Here is a 15,334-nt window from a genome sequence, read left to right as displayed (position 1 = left end):
TTACAAAGTTCACTGAGGTGCCATATGCAAGTACATCAAAGGTCTTTTCTTTTCTCAGTTTTGATACCAGTGTATATCAGTTCAATGGTGCATAAAAACCTTAAGTATGGATGAGCCTAAATCTTGAATTGTGAATGTCATGCAATTTGCCAATTTTGTTTAAATATCTACCACCAATGGTGCTACAGCGCAGGCTATAAATATCTTTCAAACAGTTGTTGTGATTTCCATATTGGCCACAATATGCACTTGAAAAGTGCTCAAGCATTGGTGGTATAGTGGTGAGCATAGCTTCCTTCCAAGCAGTTGACCCGGGTTCGATTCCCGGCCAATACATTCTTTTCCTTATGTGCTGTTTTCACACTTATAGTTGTTGCTTAAGATATGCTCAGATGACAAGGTCCATAGAACATTTTTAATTCTTTGTAGAAATCATGATTCCTTCTTAGCAGATGACTTTTGATTCCACCACTGCTTGAATAAAGATTTGTAAATATATTTTACAAAGTTCACTGAGGTGCCATATGCAAGTACATCAAAGGTCTTTTCTTTTCTCAGTTTTGATACCAGTGTATATCAGTTCAATGGTGCATAAAAACCTTAAGTATGGATGAGCCTAAATCTTGAATTGTGAATGCCATGCAATTTGACAATTTTGTTTGAATATCTTCCACCAATGGTGCTACAGCGCAGGCTATAAATATCTTTCAAACAGTTGTTGTGATTTCCATATTGGACACTATATGCATTTGAAGAGTGCTCAAGCATTGGTGGTATAGTGGTGAGCATAGCTGCCTTCCAAGCAATTGACCCGGGTTCGATTCCCGGCCAATTCATCCTTTTCCTTTTGTGCTGTTTTCGCACTTATAGTTGTTGCTTAAGATATGCTCAGATGACAAGGTCCATAGGAAATGTTAAAATATTTGTAGAAATCATGATTCCTTCTTAGCAGATGACTTTTGATTCCACCACTGCCTGATTAAAGATTTGTAAACACATTTTACAAAGTTCACTGAGGTGCCATATGCAAGTACATCAAAGGGCTTTTCTTTTCTCAGTTTTGAAACCAGTGTATATCAGTTCAATGGTGCATAAAAACCTTAAGTATGGATGAGCCTAAATCTTGAATTGTGAATGTCATGCAATTTGCCAATTTTGTTTAAATATCTACCACCAATGGTGCTACAGCGCAGGCTATAAATATCTTTCAAACAGTTGTTGTGATTTCCATATTGGCCACAATATGCACTTGAAAACTGCTCAAGCATTGGTGGTATAGTGGTGAGCATATCTTCCTTCCAAGCAGTTTACCCGCGTTCGATTCCTGGCCAATACATTCGTTTCCTTATGTGCTGCTTTCACACTTATAGTTGTTGCTTAAGATATGCTCAGATGACAAGGTCCATAGAAAATTTTAAATTCTTTGTAGAAATCATGATTCCTACTTAGCAGATGACTTTTGATTCCACCACTGCTTGATTAAAGATTTGTAAATATATTTTACAAAGTTCACTGAGGTGCCATATGCAAGTACATCAAAGGTCTTTTCTTTTCTCAGTTTTGATACCACTGTATATCAGTTCTATGGTGCATAAAAACCTTAAGTATGGATGAGCCTAAATCTTGAATTGTGAATGTCATGCAATTTGCCAATTTTGTTTGAATATCTTCCACCAATGGTGCTACAGCGCAGGCTATAAATAGCTTTCAAACAGTTGTTGTCATTTCCATATTGGACACTATATACATTTGAAAAGTGCTCAAGCATTGGTGGTATAGTGGTGAGCATAGCTGCCTTCCAAACAGTTGACCCGGGTTCGATGCCTGGCCAATTCATTCTTTTCCTTATGTGCTGTTTTCGCACTTATAGTTGTTGCTTAAGATATGCTCAGATGACAAGGTCCATAGGAAATGTTAAAATCTTTGTAGAAATCATGATTCCTTCTTAGCAGATGACTTTTGATTCCACCACTGCCTGATTAAAGATTTGTAAACACATTTTACAAAGTTCACTGAGGTGCCATATGCAAGTACATCAAAGGTCTTTTCTTTTCTCAGTTTTGATACCAGTGTATATCAGTTCAATGGTGCATAAAAACCTTAAGTATGGATGAGCCTAAATCTTGAATTGATAATGTCATGCAATTTGCCAATTTTGTTTAAATATCTACCACCAATGGTGCTACAGCGCAGGCTATATATATCTTTCAAACAGTTGTTGTGATTTCCATATTGGCCACAATATGCAATTGAAAACGTCTCAAGCATTGGTGGTATAGTGGTGAGCATATCTTCCTTCCAAGCAGTTTACCCGGGTTCGATTCCCGGCCAATACATTCTTTTCCTTATGTGCTGCTTTCACACGTATAGTTGTTGCTTAAGATATGCTCAGATGACAAGGTCCATAGAAAATTTTAAATTCTTTGTAGAAATCATGATTCCTACTTAGCAGATGACTTTTGATTCCACCACTGCTTGATTAAAGATTTGTAAATATATTTTACAAAGTTCACTGAGGTGCCATATGCAAGTACATCAAAGGTCTTTTCTTTTCTCAGTTTTGATACCACTGTATATCAGTTCTATTGTGCATAAAAACCTTAAGTATGGATGAGCCTAAATCTTGAATTGTGAATGTCATGCAATTTGCCAATTTTGTTTGAATATCTTCCACCAATGGTGCTACAGCGCAGGCTATAAATAGCTTTCAAACAGTTGTTGTGATTTCCATATTGGACACTATATACATTTGAAAAGTGCTCAAGCATTGGTGGTATAGTGGTGAGCATAGCTGCCTCCCAAGCAGTTGACCCGGGTTCGATTCCTGGCCAATTTATCCTTTTCCTTATGTGCTGTTTTCGCACTTATAGTTGTTGCTTAAGATATGCTCAGATGACAAGGTCCATAGGAAATGTTAAAATCTTTGTAGAAATCATGATTCCTTCTTAGCAGATGACTTTTGATTCCACCACTGCCTGATTAAAGATTTGTAAACACATTTTACAAAGTTCACTGAGGTGCCATATGCAAGTACATCAAAGGTCTTTTCTTTTCTCAGTTTTGATACCAGTGTATATCAGTTCAATGGTGCATAAAAACCTTAAGTATGGATGAGCCTAAATCTTGAATTGTGAATGTCATGCAATTTGCCAATTTTGTTTAAATATCTACCACCAATGGTGCTACAGCGCAGGCTATAAATATCTTTCAAACAGTTGTTGTGATTTCCATATTGGCCACAATATGCACGTGAAAAGTGCTCAAGCATTGGTGGTATAGTGGTGAGCATAGCTTCCTTCCAAGCAGTTGACCCGGGTTCGATTCCCGGCCAATTCATCCTTTTCCTTATGTGCTGTTTTCATACTTATAGTTGTTGCTTAAGATATGCTCAGATGACAAGGTCCATAGAAAATTTTTAATTCTTTGTAGAAATCATGATTCCTTCTTAGCAGATGACTTTTGATTCCACCACTGCTTGATTAAAGATTTGTAAATATATTTTACAAAGTTCACTGAGGTGCCATATGCAAGTACATCAAAGGTCTTTTCTTTTCTCAGTTTTGATACCACTGTATATCAGTTCAATGGTGCATAAAAACCTTAAGTATGGATGAGCCTAAATCTTGAATTGTGAATGCCATGCAATTTGACAATTTTGTTTGAATATCTTCCACCAATGGTGCTACAGCGCAGGCTATAAATATCTTTCAAACAGTTGTTGTGATTTCCATATTGGACACTATATGCATTTAAAGAGTGCTCAAGCATTGGTGGTATAGTGGTGAGCATAGCTACCTTCCAAGCAGTTGACCCGGGTTCGATTCCCGGCCAATTCATCCTTTTCCTTATGTGCTGTTTTCGCACTTATAGTTGTTGCTTAAGATATGCTCAGATGACAAGGTCTATAGGAAATGTTAAAATCTTTGTAGAAATCATGATTCCTTCTTAGCAGATGACTTTTGATTCCACCACTGCCTGATTAAAGATTTGTAAACACATTTTACAAAGTTCACTGAGGTGCCATATGCAAGTACATCAAAGGTCTTTTCTTTTCTCAGTTTTGATACCAGTGTATATCAGTTCAATGGTGCATAAAAACCTTAAGTATGGATGAGCCTAAATCTTGAATTGTGAATGTCATGCAATTTGCCAATTTTGTTTAAATATCTACCACCAATGGTGCTACAGCGCAGGCTATAAATATCTTTCAAACAGTTGTTGTGATTTCCATATTGGCCACAATATGCACTTGAAAAGTGCTCAAGCATTGGTGGTATAGTGGTGAGCATAGCTTACTTCCAAGCAGTTGACCCGGGTTCGATTCCCGGCCATTACATTCTATTCCTTATGTGCTGTTTTCACACTTATAGTTGTTGCTTAAGATATGCTCAGATGACAAGGTCCATAGAAAATTTTTAATTCTTTGTAGAAATCATGATTCCTTCTTAGCAGATGACTTTTGATTCCACCACTGCTTGATTAAAGATTTGTAAATATATTTTACAAAGTTCACTGAGGTGCCATATGCAAGTACATCAAAGGTCTTTTCTTTTCTCAGTTTTGATACCACTGTATATCAGTTCAATGGTGCATAAAAACCTTAAGTATGGATGAGCCTAAATCTTGAATTGTGAATGCCATGCAATTTGACAATTTTGTTTGAATATCTTCCACCAATGGTGCTACAGCGCAGGCTATAAATATCTTTCAAACAGTTGTTGTGATTTCCATATTGGCCAATATGTGCATTTGAAAAGTGCTCAAGCATTGGTGGTATAGTGGTGAGCATAGCTACCTTCCAAGCAGTTGACCTGGGTTTGATTCCCGGCCAATTCATCCTTTTCCTTATGTGCTCTTTTCGCACTTATAGTTGTTGCTTAAGATATGCTCAGATGACAAGGTCCATAGAAAGTGTTAAAATCTTTGTAGAAATCATGATTCCTTCTTAGCAGATGACTTTTGATTCCACCACTGCCTGATTAAAGATTTGTAAACACATTTTACAAAGTTCACTGAGGTGCCATATGCAAGTACATCAAAGGTCTTTTCTTTTCTCAGTTTTGATACCACTGTATATCAGTTCTATGGTGCATAAAAACCTTAAGCATGGATGAGCCTAAATCTTGAATTGTGAATGTCATGCAATTTGCCAATTTTGTTTAAATATCTACCACCAATGGTGCTACAGCGCAGGCTATAAATATCTTTCAAACAGTTGTTGTGATTTCCATATTGGCCACAATATGCACTTGAAAAGTGCTCAAGCATTGGTGGTATAGTGGTGAGCATAGCTGCCTTCCAAGCAGTTGACCCGTGTTCGATTCCTGGCCAATACATTCTTTTCCTTATGTGCTGTTTTCACACTTATAGTTGTTGCTTAAGATATGCTCAGATGACAAGGTCCATAGAAAATTTTAAATTCTTTGAAGAAATCATGATTCCTTCTTAGCAGATGACTTTTGATTCCACCACTGCTTGATTAAAGATTTGTAAATATATTTTACAAAGTTCACTGAGGTGCCATATGCAAGTACATCAAAGGTCTTTTCTTTTCTCAGTTTTGATACCACTGTATATCAGTTCTATGGTGCATAAAAACCTTAAGTATGGATGAGCCTAAATCTTGAATTGTGAATGTCATTCAATTTGCCAATTTTGTTTGAATATCTTCCACCAATGGTGCTACAGCGCAGGCTATAAATATCTTTCAAACAGTTGTTGTGATTTCCATATTGGCCACTATATGCTTTTGAAAAGTGCTCAAGCATTGGTGGTATAGTGGTGAGCAAAGCTGCTTTCCAAGCAGTTGACCCGGGTTCGATTCCCGGCCAATTCATCCTTTTCCTTATGTGCTGTTTTCGCACTTATAGTTGTTGCTTAAGATATGCTCAGATGACAAGGTCCATTGGAAATGTTAAAATCTTTGTAGAAATCATGATTCCTTCTTAGCAGATAACTTTTGATTCCACCACTGCCTGATTAAAGATTTGTAAACACATTTTACAAAGTTCACTGAGGTGCCATATGCAAGTACATCAAAGGTCTTTTCTTTTCTCAGTTTTGATACCACTGTATATCAGTTCAATGGTGCATAAAAACCTTAAGCATGGATGAGCCTAAATCTTGAATTGTGAATGTCATGCAATTTGCCAATTTTGTTTAAATATCTACCACCAATGGTGCTACAGCGCAGGCTATAAATATCTTTCAAACAGTTGTTGTGATTTCCATATTGGCCACAATATGCACTTGAAAAGTGCTCAAGCATTGGTGGTATAGTGGTGAGCATAGCTTCCTTCCAAGCAGTTGACCCATGTTCGATTCCCGGCCAATACATTCTTTTCCTTATGTGCTGTTTTCACACTTATAGTTGTTGCTTAAGATATGCTCAGATGACAAGGTCCATAGAAAATTTTAAATTCTTTGTAGAAATCATGATTCCTTCTTAGCAGATGACTTTTGATTCCACCACTGCTTGATTAAAGATTTGTAAATATATTTTACAAAGTTCACTGAGGTGCCATATGCAAGTACATCAAAGGTCTTTTCTTTTCTCAGTTTTGATACCACTGTATATCAGTTCTATGGTGCATAAAAACCTTAAGTATGGATGAGCCTAAATCTTGAATTGTGAATGTCATGCAATTTGCCAATTTTGTTTGAATATCTTCCACCAATGGTGCTACAGCGCAGGCTATAAATATCTTTCAAACAGTTGTTGTGATTTCCATATTGGCCACTATATGCATTTGAAAAGTGCTCAAGCATTGGTGTTATAGTGGTGAGCATAGCTGCCTTCCAAGCTGTTGACCCTGGTTCGATTCCCGGCCAATTCATCCTTTTCCTTATGTGCTGTTTTCGCACTTTAGGTTGTTGCTTAAGATATGCTCAGATGACAAGGTCCATAGAAAATTTTAAATTCTTTGTAGAAATCATGATTCCTTCTTAGCAGATGACTTTTTATTCCACCACTGCTTGATTAAATATTTGTAAACACATTTTACAAAGTTCACTGAGGTGCCATATGCAAGTACATCAAAGGTCTTTTCTTTTCTCAGTTTTGATACCACTGTATATCAGTTCAATGATGCATAAAAACCTTAAGTATGTATCAGCCTAAATCTTGAATTGTGAATGTCATGCAATTTGACAATTTTGTTTGAATATCTTCCACCAATGGTGCTACAGCGCAGGCTATAAATTTCTTTCAAACAGTTGTTGTGATTTCCATATTGACCACTATATGCATTTGAATCGTACTCAAGCATTGGTGGTATAGTGGTGACCATAGCTGCCTTCCCACTAATTGACCCGTGTTCGATTCCCGGTCAATGCATTCTTTTCCTTATGTGCTGTTTTCACACTTATAGTTGTTGCTTAAGATATGCTCAGATGACAAGGTCCATAGAAAATGTTAAAATCTTTGTAGAAATCATGATTCCTTCTTAGCAGATGACTTTTGATTCCACCACTGCCTGATTAAAGATTTGTAAACACATTTTACAAAGTTCACTGAGGTGCCATATGCAAGTACATCAAAGGTCTTTTCTTTTCTCAGTTTTGATACCACTGTATATCAGTTCAATGGTGCATAAAAACCTTAAGTATGGATGAGCCTAAATCTTGAATTGTGAATGTCATGCAATTTTCCAATTTTGTTTGAATATCTTCCACCAATGGTGCTACAGCGCAGGCTTTAAATATCTTTCAAACAGTTGTTGTGATTTCCATAATGGCCACTATATGCATTTGAAAAGTGCTCAAGCATTGGTTGTATAGTGGTGAGCATAGCTGCCTTCCAAGCAGTTGACCCGGGTTCGATTCCCGGCCAATGCATTCTTTTCCTTATGTGCTGTTTTCACACTTATAGTTGTTGCTTAAGATATGCTCAGATGACAAGGTCCATAGAAAATGTTAAAATCTTTGTAGAAATCATGATTCCTTCTTAGCAGATGACTTTTGATTCCACCACTGCTTGATTAAGATTTGTAAATACATTTTAAAAAGTTCACTGAGGTGCCATATGCAAGTACATCAAAGGTCTTTTCTTTTCTCAGTTTTGATACCACTGTATATCAGTTCTATGGTGCATAAAAACCTTAAGTATGGATGAGCCTAAATCTTGAATTGTGAATGTCATGCAATTTTCCAATTTTGTTTGAATATCTTCCACCAATGGTTCTACAGCGCAGGCTTTAAATATCTTTCAAACAGTTCTTGTGATTTCCATATTGGCCACTATATGCATTTGAAAAGTGCTCAAGCATTGGTGGTATAGTGGTGAGCTTTGCTGCCTTCCAAGCAGTTTACCGGGTTTCAATTCCTGGCCAATGCATCCTTTTCCTTATGTGCTGTTTTCGCACTTGTAGTTGTTGCTTAAGATATGCTCAGATGACAAAGTCCATAGAAAACGTTAAAATCTTTGTAGAAATCATGATTCCTTCTTAGCAGATTACTTTTGATTCCACCACTGCCTGATTAAAGATTTGTAAACACATTTTACAAAGTTCACTGAGGTGCCATATGCAAGTACATCAAAGGTCTTTTCTTTTCTCAGTTTTGATACCACTGTATATCAGTTCAATGGTGCATTAAAACCTTAAGTATGGATGAGCCTAAATCTTGAATTGTGAATGTCATGCAATTTGCCAATTTTGTTTGAATATCTACCACCAATGGTGCTACAGCACAGGCTATAAATATCTTTCAAACAGTTGTTGTGATTTCCATATTGGCCACTATATGCACTTGAAAAGTGCTCAAGCATTGGTGGTATAGTGGTGAGCATAGCTGCATACCAAGCAGTTGACCCGGGTTCGATTCCCGGCCAATACATTCTTCTCCTTATGTGCTGTTTTCACACTTATAGTTGTTGCTTAAGATATGCTCAGATGACAAGGTCCATAGAAAATGTTAAAATCTTTGTAGAAATCATGATTCCTTCTTAGCAGATGACTTTTGATTCCACCACTGCCTGATTAAAGATTTGTAAACACATTTTACAAAGTTCACTGAGGTGCCATATGCAAGTACATCAAAGGTCTTTTCTTTTCTCAGTTTTGATACCACTGTATATCAGTTCAATGGTGCATAAAAACCTTAAGTATGGATGAGCCTAAATCTTGAATTGTGAATGTCATGCAATTTTCCAATTTTGTTTGAATATCTTCCACCAATGGTGCTACAGCGCAGGCTTTAAATATCTTTCAAACAGTTGTTGTGATTTCCATATTGGCCACTATATGCATTTGAAAAGTGCTCAAGCATTGGTTGTATAGTGGTGAGCATAGCTGCCTTCCAAGCAGTTGACCCGGGTTCGATTCCCGGCCAATGCATTCTTTTCCTTATGTGCTGTTTTCACACTTATAGTTGTTGCTTAAGATATGCTCAGATGACAAGGTCCATAGAAAATGTTAAAATCTTTGTAGAAATCATGATTCCTTCTTAGCAGATGACTTTTGATTCCACCACTGCTTGATTAAGATTTGTAAATACATTTTAAAAAGTTCACTGAGGTGCCATATGCAAGTACATCAAAGGTCTTTTCTTTTCTCAGTTTTGATACCACTGTATATCAGTTCTATGGTGCATAAAAACCTTAAGTATGGATGAGCCTAAATCTTGAATTGTGAATGTCATGCAATTTTCCAATTTTGTTTGAATATCTTCCACCAATGGTTCTACATCGCAGGCTTTAAATATCTTTCAAACAGTTCTTGTGATTTCCATATTGGCCACTATATGCATTTGAAAAGTGCTCAAGCATTGGTGGTATAGTGGTGAGCTTTGCTGCCTTCCAAGCAGTTTACCGGGTTTCAATTCCTGGCCAATGCATCCTTTTCCTTATGTGCTGTTTTCGCACTTGTAGTTGTTGCTTAAGATATGCTCAGATGACAAAGTCCATAGAAAACGTTAAAATCTTTGTAGAAATCATGATTCCTTCTTAGCAGATTACTTTTGATTCCACCACTGCCTGATTAAAGATTTGTAAACACATTTTACAAAGTTCACTGAGGTGCCATATGCAAGTACATCAAAGGTCTTTTCTTTTCTCAGTTTTGATACCACTGTATATCAGTTCAATGGTGCATTAAAACCTTAAGTATGGATGAGCCTAAATCTTAAATTGTGAATGTCATGCAATTTGCCAATTTTGTTTGAATATCTACCACCAATGGTGCTACAGCACAGGCTATAAATATCTTTCAAACAGTTGTTGTGATTTCCATATTGGCCACTATATGCACTTGAAAAGTGCTCAAGCATTGGTGGTATAGTGGTGAGCATAGCTGCATACCAAGCAGTTGACCCGGGTTCGATTCCCGGCCAATACATTCTTCTCCTTAAGTGCTGTTTTCACACTTATAGTTGTTGCTTAAGATATGCTCAGATGACAAGGTCCATAGAAAATTTTAAATTCTTTGTAGAAATCATGATTCCTTCTTAGCAGATGACTTTTTATTCCACCACTGCTTGATTAAATATTTGTAAACACATTTTACAAAGTTCACTGAGGTGCCATATGCAAGTACATCAAAGGTCTTTTCTTTTCTCAGTTTTGATACCACTGTATATCAGTTCAATGATGCATAAAAACCTTAAGTATGTATCAGCCTAAATCTTGAATTGTGAATGTCATGCAATTTGACAATTTTGTTTGAATATCTTCCACCAATGGTGCTACAGCGCAGGCTATAAATATCTTTCAAACAGTTGTTGTGATTTCCATATTGACCACTATATGCATTTGAATCGTGCTCAAGCATTGGTGGTATAGTGGTGAGCATAGCTGCCTTCCCACTAATTGACCCGTGTTCGATTCCCGGTCAATGCATTCTTTTCCTTATGTGCTGTTTTCACACTTATAGTTGTTGCTTAAGATATGCTCAGATGACAAGGTCCATAGAAAATGTTAAAATCTTTGTAGAAATCATGATTCCTTCTTAGCAGATGACTTTTGATTCCACCACTGCTTGATTAAAGATTTGTAAATACATTTTACAAAGTTCACTGAGGTGCCATATGCAAGTACATCAAAGGTCTTTTCTTTTTTTTCAGTTTTGATACCACTGTATATCAGTTCTATGGTGCATAAAAACCTTAAGTATGGATGAGCCTAAATCTTGAATTGTGAATGTCATGCAATTTGCCAATTTTGTTTGAATATTTTCCACCAATGGTGCTACAGCGCAGGCTATAAATATCTGTAAAACAGTTGTTGTGATTTCCATATTGACCACTATATGCATTTGAAAAGTGCTCAAGCATTGGTGGTGTAGTGGTGAGCATAGCTGCCTTCTCACCAGTTGACCCGTGTTCGATTCCCAGCCAATGCATTCTTTTCCTTATGTGCTGTTTTCACACTTATAGTTGTTGTTTAAGATATGCTCAGATGACAAGGTCCATAGAAAATGTTAAAATCTTTGTAGAAATCATGATTCCTTCTTAGCAGTTGACTTTTGATTCCACCACTGCTTGATTAAAGATTTGTAAATACATTTTACAAAGTCCACTGAGGTGCCATATGCAAGTACATCAAAGGTCTTTTCTTTTCTCAGTTTTGATACCACTGTATATCAGTTCTATGGTGCATAAAAACCTTAAGTATGGATGAGCCTAAATCTTGAATTGTGAATGCCATGCAATTTGACAATTTTGTTTGAATATCTTCCACCAATGGTGCTACAGCGCAGGCTATAAATATCTTTCAAACAGTTGTTGTGATTTCCTTATTGGCCACTATATGCACTTGAAAAATGCTTAAGTATTGGTGGTATAGTGGTGAGCATAGCTGCCTTCCAAACAGTTGACCCGGGTTCGATTCCCAGCCAATGCATCCTTTTCCTTATGTGCTGTATTCGCACTTATAGTTGTTGCTTAAGATATGCTCAGATGACAAGGTCCATAGAAAATGTTAAAATCTTTGTAGAAATCATGATTCCTTCTTAGCAGATTACTTTTGATTCCACCACTGCCTGATTAAAGATATGTAAACACATTTTACAAAGTTCACTGAGGTGCCATATGCAAGTACATCAAAGGTCTTTTCTTTTCTCAGTTTTGATACCACTGTATATCAGTTCAATGGTGCATAAAAACCTTAAGTATGGATGAGCCTAAATCTTGAATTGTGAATGTCATGCAATTTGCCAATTTTGTTTAAATATCTACCACCAATGGTGCTACAGCGCAGGCTATAAATATCTTTCAAACAGTTGTTGTGATTTCCATATTGGCCACTATATACATTTGAAAAGTGCTCAAGCATTGGTGGTATAGTGGTGAGCATAGCTGCCTTCCAAGCAGTTTACCCGGTTTCAATTCCTGGCCAATGCATCCTTTTCCTTATGTGCTGTTTTCACACTTATAGTTGTTGCTTAAGATATGCTCAGATAACAAGGTACATAGAAAATTTTAAAATCTTTGAAGAAATCATGATTCCTTCTTAGCAGATGACTTTTGATTCCACCACTGCCTGATTAAAGATTTGTAAACACATTTTACAAAGTTCACTGAGGTGCCATATGCAAGTACATCAAAGGTCTTTTCTTTTCTCAGTTTTGATACCACTGTATATCAGTTCAATGATGCATAAAAACCTTAAGTATGGATGAGCCTAAATCTTGAATTGTGAATGTCATGCAATTTGCCAATTTTGTTTGAATATCTTCCACCAATGGTGCTACAGCGCAGGCTATAAATATCTTTCAAACAGTTGTTGTGATTTCCATATTGGCCACTATATGCATTTGAAAAGTGCTCAAGCATTGGTGGTATAGTGGTGAGCATTGCTGCCTTCCAAGCAGTTTACCGTGTTTCAATTCCTGGCCAATGCATCTTTTTCCTTATGTGCTGTTTTCGCACTTATAGTTGTTGCTTAAGATATGCTCAGATGACAAGGTCCATAGGAAATGTTAAAATCTTTGTAGAAATCATGATTTCTTCTTAGCAGATGACTTTTGATTCCACCACTGCCTGATTAAAGATTTGTAAACACATTTTACAAAGTTCACTGAGGTGCCATATGCAAGTACATCAAAGGTCTTTTCTTTTCTCAGTTTTGATACCACTGTATATCAGTTCAATGGTGCATAAAAACCTTAAGTATGGATGAGCCTAAATCTTGAATTGTGAATGTCATGCAATTTGCCAATTTTGTTTAAATATCTACCACCAATGGTGCTACAGCGCAGGCTATAAATATCTTTCAAACAGTTGTTGTGATTTCCATATTGGCCACAATATGCACTTGAAAAGTGCTCAAGCATTGGTGGTATAGTGGTGAGCATAACTGCATTCTAAGCAGTTGACCTGGGTTCGATTCCCGGCCAATGCATCCTTTTCCTTATGTGCTGTTTTCGCACTTATAGTTGTTGCTTAAGATATGCTCAGATGACAAGGTCCATAGAAAATGTTAAAATTTTTGTAGAAATCATGATTCCTTCTTAGCAGATTACTTTTGATTCCACCACTGCCTGATTAAAGATTTGTAAACACATTTTACAAAGTTCACTGAGGTGCCATATGCAAGTACATCAAAGGTCTTTTCTTTTCTCAGTTTTGATACCACTGTATATCAGTTCAATGGTGCATAAAAACCTTAAGTATGGATGAGCCTAAATCTTGAATTGTGAATGCCATGCAATTTGACAATTTTGTTTGAATATCTTCCACCAATGGTGCTACAGCGCAGGCAATAAATATCTTTCAAACAGTTGTTGTGATTTCCATATTGACCACTATATGCATTTGAAAAGTACTCAAGCATTGGTGGTATAGTGGTGAGCATAACTGCCTTCCAAGCAGTTGACCCGGGTTCGATTCCCGGCCAATGCATTCTTTTCCTTATGTGCTGTTTTCACACTTATAGTTGTTGCTTAAGATATGCTCAGATGACAAGGTCCATAGAAAATGTTAAAATCTATGTAGAAATCATGATTCCTTCTTAGCAGATGACTTTTGATTCCACCACTGCCTGATTAAAGATTTGTAAACACATTTTACAAAGTTCACTGAGGTGCCATATGCAAGTACATCAAAGGTCTTTTCTTTTCTCAGTTTTGATACCACTGTATATCAGTTCTATGGTGCATAAAATCCTTAAGTATGGATGAACCTAAATCTTGAATTGTGAATGTCATGCAATTTTCCAATTTTGTTTGAATATCTTCCACCAATGGTGCTACAGCGCAGGCTTTAAATATCTTTCAAACAGTTCTTGTGATTTCCATATTGGCCACTATATGCATTTGAAAAGTGCTCAAGCATTGGTGGTATAGTGGTGAGCATATCTGCCTTCCAAGCAGTTGACCCGGGTTTGATTCCCGGCCAATGCATTCTTTTCCTCATGTGCTGTTTTCACACTTATAGTTGTTGCTTAAGATATGCTCAGATGACAAGGTCCATAGAAAATGTTAAAATCTTTGTAGAAATCATGATTCCTTCTTAGCAGATGACTTTTGATTCCACCACTGCTTGATTAAAGATTTGTAAATACATTTTAAAAAGTTCACTGAGGTGCCATATGCAAGTACATCAAAGGTCTTTTCTTTTCTCAGTTTTGATACCACTGTATATCAGTTCTATGGTGCATAAAAACCTTAAGTATGGATGAGCCTAAATCTTGAATTGTGAATGTCATGCAATTTGCCAATTTTGTTTAAATATCTACCACCAATGGTGCTACAGCGCAGGCTATAAATATCTTTCAAACAGTTGTTGTGATTTCCATATTGGCCACTATATGCATTTGAAAAGTGCTCAAGCATTGGTGGTATAGTGGTGAGCTTTGCTGCCTTCCAAGCAGTTTACCGGGTTTCAATTCCTGGCCAATGCATCCTTTTCCTTATGTGCTGTTTTCACACTTATAGTTGTTGCTTAAGATATGCTCAGATGACAAGGTCCATAGAAAATGTTAAAATCTTTGTAGAAATCATGATTCCTTCTTAGCAGATGACTTTTGATTCCACCACTGCTTGATTAAAGATTTGTAAATACATTTTACAAAGTTCACTGAGGTGCCATATGCAAGTACATCAAAGGTCTTTTCTTTTCTCAGTTTTGATACCACTGTATATCAGTTCAATGATGCATAAAAACCTTAAGTATGGATGAGCCTAAATCTTGAATTGTGAATGCCATGCAATTTTCCAATTTTGTTTGAATATCTTCCACCAATGGTGCTACAGCGCAGGCTATAAATATCTTTCAAACAGTTGTTGTGATTTCCATATTGACCACTATATGCATTTGAAACGTGCTCAAGCATTGGTGGTATAGTGGTGAGCATAGCTGCCTTCCCACTAATTGACCCGTGTTCGATTCCCGGCCAATG

At 36.7% G+C, this 15,334-nt stretch overlaps 7 non-coding genes across 7 annotated transcripts; all 7 read left to right on the top strand.

The window, feature by feature from the left end:
* The first annotated feature begins 7,764 nt into the window (after positions 1–7,764).
* TRNAG-UCC (transfer RNA glycine (anticodon UCC)) lies at positions 7,765–7,836 on the top strand. Its single transcript has one exon. It is a non-coding gene; the product is annotated as a tRNA-Gly (tRNA).
* Positions 7,837–8,763: 927 nt separating this feature from the next.
* On the top strand, positions 8,764–8,835 carry TRNAG-ACC (transfer RNA glycine (anticodon ACC)). Its single transcript has one exon. It is a non-coding gene; the product is annotated as a tRNA-Gly (tRNA).
* Positions 8,836–9,263: 428 nt separating this feature from the next.
* TRNAG-UCC (transfer RNA glycine (anticodon UCC)) lies at positions 9,264–9,335 on the top strand. Its single transcript has one exon. It is a non-coding gene; the product is annotated as a tRNA-Gly (tRNA).
* A 927-nt stretch (positions 9,336–10,262) lies between these two features.
* Positions 10,263–10,334, top strand: TRNAG-ACC (transfer RNA glycine (anticodon ACC)). The gene has a single exon. It is a non-coding gene; the product is annotated as a tRNA-Gly (tRNA).
* Positions 10,335–13,264: 2,930 nt separating this feature from the next.
* Positions 13,265–13,336, top strand: TRNAR-UCU (transfer RNA arginine (anticodon UCU)). Its single transcript has one exon. It is a non-coding gene; the product is annotated as a tRNA-Arg (tRNA).
* Positions 13,337–13,764: 428 nt separating this feature from the next.
* On the top strand, positions 13,765–13,836 carry TRNAG-UCC (transfer RNA glycine (anticodon UCC)). Its single transcript has one exon. It is a non-coding gene; the product is annotated as a tRNA-Gly (tRNA).
* Positions 13,837–14,264: 428 nt separating this feature from the next.
* Positions 14,265–14,336, top strand: TRNAG-UCC (transfer RNA glycine (anticodon UCC)). The gene has a single exon. It is a non-coding gene; the product is annotated as a tRNA-Gly (tRNA).
* The last annotated feature ends 998 nt before the right edge of the window (positions 14,337–15,334 follow it).

Source organism: Pseudophryne corroboree, chromosome 4, assembly GCF_028390025.1.
Source record: "Pseudophryne corroboree isolate aPseCor3 chromosome 4, aPseCor3.hap2, whole genome shotgun sequence".
Taxonomy (NCBI): domain Eukaryota; kingdom Metazoa; phylum Chordata; class Amphibia; order Anura; family Myobatrachidae; genus Pseudophryne; species Pseudophryne corroboree.
This window is presented reverse-complemented; position numbering and strand designations above follow the sequence as displayed.